Here is a 6,096-nt window from a genome sequence, read left to right on the forward strand (position 1 = left end):
TCCGGGGCTCTGTCAGGAGGAAATGCCGAGGAAGAAAAGGTGGAGGAAGAGGAGAAGGAAGAGGGGAAGGCCAGAGACAGAGGAGAGGCAGGGAGAATTTTAAGGCTGACGCTTTCAGAGCATGTTGTTTGTTCAGAGGCAACACCGCATCTTCAGATCCTGCAAATTCCCAGCGTGACCTCCTTTCGTTCTGATTCAGCTCCAAAATATCAGATCCAGTGGAAACCAGGAGACAGAGTCAGAGTCCAGTGCAGCAGCAGCAGCAGCAGCAGCAGCACCTCCCTCTCCTCTCTGACCGTCTAAGCAGCTTTTCCCATGTTGGTGAGAAACATCTGCATCCCGTCCGACTGCAGGCTGCTGACATCCTCTAAGTCTGAAGCTTTGTGCACAGCTCCGCACGCCCCGGTAGGACGCATTCAGACACCCTCACATCGCACACAAACAGGCTCACATGAAGAGCAGCGGAGGCATTCTGCAGCACACCAGCTATTCCTGTCTCTTTAGAGTTCAAAGTCGACCTTGGATGACGAGAGGAAAGGAGGGCAGAGAGTGCAGGCGTGCTGGAAGTGTAAGTAAGAAACGTTAAATGCTGTGGATGAAGGCAGGGGAGGGCAGAGAGGGGGAAGGAAAAGAGACGGGGGGGTTTCAGCTGCTGGATGAACAGTGCAAACGTCACGTCAGAGGTACGTGAGAGGCATGAGCAACTGCTAATAACCTGGCTCAGAGCGGCACATTTTCAGGGGCATGCATTATCCTACGCTTCATTCTTTTATTTAACGCTATACCTGGGCTATAATGGGCTGTGCGGGGCAATTTAAATATTCATGAATTTCAGGAATGGGTTACATCGTGCCTCAAAGTCTTTGCCGGCAGAGACTCCCAGCATAGCGGCAGCTGATTTGTGGAGGGATAAGGAGAGACCACATGGGAGCGGATTTTTGATAATCCATCAGTGGGCAAGAAATACCTCACAAGACTTTTTTGCAGTAAAAACAATTCATGCTTAATGTTTTCCATGTTGACCCTGACATGATTATGTCAGGCAGATAAGCCTCATGTAATAAGCAATTCAATTCACGCGAGTGTGAAAAAACAAAGCTGAGAATATTTTCTCAAGCATGATCTGCAGCTTTGAAACAGTTAAATCAGAGCCAGAAGGACTTAAAATGTAAGTCAGAGGTTTTACTAAATATTAAAAATGTCGAGCGGAGCTAGAGAATTGTTGTGTAAAGGCACTTGTGCATTTACACGGTCTGTTTCCATGTGCTTACTGAAAAATCCAGATGTGTGTAGGAGGGAATGATTGCATTTTCCATCTGAAAAAAACTCACTAAGTCTGTTGTTACATAACACAATGCTGAGTCATACACCTGAAGAAGTTTTCCCAACATTTACCTCAAAGCCCCGTTATAATTACTTGGGAAAGGAAAAGATGCTGGGTCAGTATTCAGTGATCTCAACTTATTTCCTAAGACTATTCTTTAAATAAGTTTTAGCTGCTTGATAAAAAATGTAGAAATTGTGTCACACAGTCTGTTCAGCAAAGGGACCCAGATCCTTACAAGCAGCTCAGCACCGCATGAACAGAATAAGCTTCTCAGTGGACGATGGTGGAGAAAAGCAGCAATATCAAGGACGTTGCTTGATTACATTACTTCATCTGACTTCAGTAAAATACAAGAAAAATGTTTCAAAAGTAATCATACTCTGAACTTTTTACCATTTTGTCATGTCATAATGCATAATTGTGAAATGAAAGGGAAGTTAAATATAAATCTGAAAAGTGAGGACAGCATTGGGATTCATCCAGCTGTAGTTCTTTTGGAGTATGTTCAACAGAATTGGACACAAGATTTCAGAAGTTCTCCTTTGCATATTCAAATCGTAAATAGATCACGGTTGGTCGGGTCGGAGAGCATCTGTTTCAACGGATTCTTAGTTGGAGTTTGGACTGGATTCAGCTCCTTCAGTATTCACCTCAAATTTAACCAGCTTTCCTGCACCTGAAGAAGAAAAGCTTCCTATTTGTATGATGCTGCAACCACCAAGTTTCACCATGGGTGACACGTGTTCACAGCGATGTGCAGTTCTCTGCCACATGAAGCATTCTCCAGAAAAACCATTTTGATCTCATCTGACGTAGCACCTTCTCCTGCATGTTCATTGTGTTCCCTCCATGGCTTTCAGCAAACTTCAAACAGGATCTCCCACGGTTTGCTGTCAACAATAGCTGCATTTTTTAAATATTTTCTTTAAAAAAAAACACAATTATGGAGAGTAAAACTTCTAATATTTGTTCTTTCAGCAATTTCTTCCATCTGAGCTGTGCATCTCTGCAGCTCCTCCAGAGTTCACATGGGGCTCTTGGCTGCTGTGTCAGAGTGAAGAGGGTTGAAAGCAAATGCATGACACGCTTTTCAGATTTTTATTTGTAAAAGAGCATCCATAATTATTCTTCCAATTCAAAATTAGGTTGTTCTACATGTTGGTCTACAAAATCCCTATAGACCAGCAGACATTGTATTTTAAGGCACTAAAATACAAAGCACAGTAGAAGGGGAAATAATTCACTTGGTGCTTCGTTTTAACTCACAGTAAAGGAAGCTCACATTGACTTCCCTCTGCTCTCACATCCTGAGCACAAAGCTCATTTCCTTTAAAAGGATAGTAGCACCTGGAAGAAATGAAACACCTCACAAGTCCAGTAAGAAAAAAAAAGCTTAAAACACTGACTTATAAAGGGTTCAGCAAGAAAGCTCAACAATTCAGTTAAATTTCCTATATTCCAGTTGTAATTTTTCAATTACAAGCAGGGAGATTTTTTGCAGCAATGAACACAGAGTGCTGTGTTCATAAAACCCCCTTATTAGCCCAGTGTGTTTATGTTTTCTAAAGATATTTTTCACGTTTTTCTTTGGACTTTGGCTTTCGTTTCTCTATTTCCAGGCAAATGCTTTCACCTGATGACAGCTAATTGGGCCACATTTTCCTAAAGTTAGAAATGTGGAGGGAAAAAAAAAAAAGAAGTTTCAAAGATTCAAGTCATCACTTTAGAATGTCTTTGTGAGAGGCTGCAGGTAATGATTGAGCCCCTGAAGATCAAATCAAAAGGTCTCACAACGCTGGAGAATCCCTTGAGTTCAGGCAGGTTTTTATGCTCGACTGTCTATAGGTCACAACCAGGTAGCTTAAAGAAAAACAAATGGAAAACAAATACAACTCGACTGAAAAAGAGTTGTGACAGAAAAGTATAATGTTAATAGGAAGATTACACTTCTGGGAAAAAATATAAAGAAGAATGATTTGAAAATAATCGACTGATGTCACTAATTGAGAGTCTTATAGTTCTTTTTTTTTAATCTTTTTTATGTCTAATATATATACTTTTTTCTCAAATATCCAAATGTAATAATATCTTCATATTTGCATAAAGCAGAAAAGTTGAAAAAGTGCAGATGTTTTCTTCATTTTCTTTCCATTTGGTTGTAAGAAAAGCAAAGCAACCTAACTCGAAATTAATTACATGTAACTCGAAGGAGTTGGTCGGCTTATAGCCTGATCAATTAAAGTCAGACAAAATTTTATTTTTTACGAATAATTTTTACCTAAAATAATAAAAATGAACTATATCAGTCAATGACCTTGGGTGAGTTAAAGCACCGGGGAGACATAAACACTGAGGAAGACAAGGGAAGCAGCGTCCGCTCAAATAAGCTTCGGGATGGGGAGGAGCAACGCTATTAGAGCCTCGTATCACCGGGCTTGCAGTAGGAGGTCCTACAATCCAGAAATATCACAATAGTATTTGAACAAGGCTTTACTTATGCATTTTCTTCAAACTTCACCATTATTACTGTTTGTGCAGAATATAACATTTAAATGCGCGTTCTTGGGCGTAAGATACGTGAAAACTGAGTGAGGGGTAAATAATGGATTTTTTTTTTTTAAATCATTTTTATTTTGGGTGGCATGTGGAAGAGGGAGGCGGGGTGTCTTAATATGCTCTCCGTCTCTGTGACAGCCTATATATATATATATATATATATATATATATATATATATATATATATATATATATATATATATATATATATATATATATATGAAATGAAAATCACAAGATATATATATATATATATTTTTTTTAAGGCTGCACACTCTTCCATAATTTACCTCCTGACCAGAATCCCAGTGATGTATGATCCTATTTCTGTATCACCGGATAAAATACGACCCGAAACGACTTGTGTCGTCATTAAACTGGAGTGAAGTGTTTAAATTTATGTGGGCGACCTAGTTAAATGACAAGATCCGAGTCCCTCTTGCATATTTCCCACGTGCATTAATGACATGAGCACTAAATAATCCATTGCCGCAGCTGTTTGATGGACAAAGCGGATAAAACTCTTCTGTTTAAACAAAGGAAGTGTTTCTCTGACGAGTGCCCAGGTGATACCAGCACTTACCGGTTTGTATCGTGAGATCATTGTTGCAGCCCCTGACTTCAGCAACAGTCTTGAACGGTGTCACGTCCGTCGGTGAGAGGACAAAGAAGCAAGATATCCCAAACTGCTGTCGTTCATGTGTTCAGAGCGCCGTCGAGCTCCTCGCTGTCCTGCCTGCGTCTGAGCGCCCGACCGCGGGCGGCGGTTTGCGTGCGGATGCTGGGAGCTGTCCACGGTGCTGAACCCGGGGCTCGTGGAGGGGGAGGTGGCGAGGCAGGAGGAGGAGGAGGAGGAGGAAGAACAAGAGGAAGGAGGGAAGGAGGCAGATCATGCAAGGCCACCTCTGTCATGAACTGTAGCAGCAGGAGGTCACAAAGCCAAGCTCACAAACGCGACGCCACAAACCGCAAAAAGCAGTTATATAAGACCGGAGGGAGGCTGTCCGATAAAACAAACCCACACTGCGCCCACTCAACCTCTTTTTTTCTGTTTTCCCCAATTTTACAAAATCATAAATGACAAGAATGTCATTAATTCTGCATGATATGTTTACTAACATCAAGCTTACCCAAAAATAATACATGGTAATCTAAAATCATGGCCTGTTGTTATTCAAAAAGGTCCAATATTGCCCCCTGTAGACACATAAATGCAAAAATGGTTTCATGAAATAAATCGATACAACCGCAGGAAAAGAAATGAAAATCACAAGATAAAGAAATCAATAAACAGTTAATAGATAAATAATACATTTAACATGGTAAAATAGGGTATTAACATCAATGTTTAAAGAAACCTTGGTTGCAGCTGGAACTTAATTGTGAAATGAACGAAGGAAACAAAATACTAAGTAGAAGAAATGTTTGGAAAACATATACTGCGTAAAAAAAAGTATTTACCAGTATATATCCTGTTACTTGGTCCAGGTGAAGATCACTTTTTCATACAATGCCAGGTTGGTTTGAATAACTTATTTTTCTTAATGGATTAAATCATTATTTGAAAACTTCATTTTCTCTTAATTTGCGACAGTTTTATACAGTCCAACACATGCATAGGATTTACGATATGTAGAAATAAAAATATCCCGTCTCTGTAAAAAAAGTAGGTCTTCTCCCAGCAATTCACCTCACTAATTTCACTCATGCGGTTTTTGTGTGCATTCTGGTGAAATATTATTTTATTTTATTTTAGGTAAATGATTAGTTTCTGCCTCACTTATTGCTGTTGCTGTCTGTTGAGCTCATTACCTCACATCGATAAATATGAGCTAATGGGCGTTCTGCTTGGGATGATGACTGCTGAGAAGAAGATTACACAGGTGTGGGAGGTAAAATCAAGTCTGATGCTTTTACTCACCCTTCATCTGAAACAACTGAGCAGAACGAAGGAAGACATTTCTGAAGATTTAAGACCCTAAGCTCACACTTCGGCATCTGATTTAGATCAAGGTCTGGAGGGTCCGGTTCATTTCATACAGAAAAAAACACAGTCAAGTCATTGAATCTGTTGGGCTCTGTAAATGTACTGTTTACACAACTTTTCAGATTTAATTATACCACAGAATCTGCCATGGTTTTTTACACACTTGAGGTTTGATGTAGCAAATGAAAACTACAGATGATTTTTTTATATACTAGTGCCAAAAAAA

This window comes from Poecilia mexicana, unplaced genomic scaffold (genome assembly GCF_051168715.1).
Source record: "Poecilia mexicana isolate PSO_F unplaced genomic scaffold, ASM5116871v1 scaffold_6, whole genome shotgun sequence".
NCBI lineage: Eukaryota > Metazoa > Chordata > Actinopteri > Cyprinodontiformes > Poeciliidae > Poecilia > Poecilia mexicana.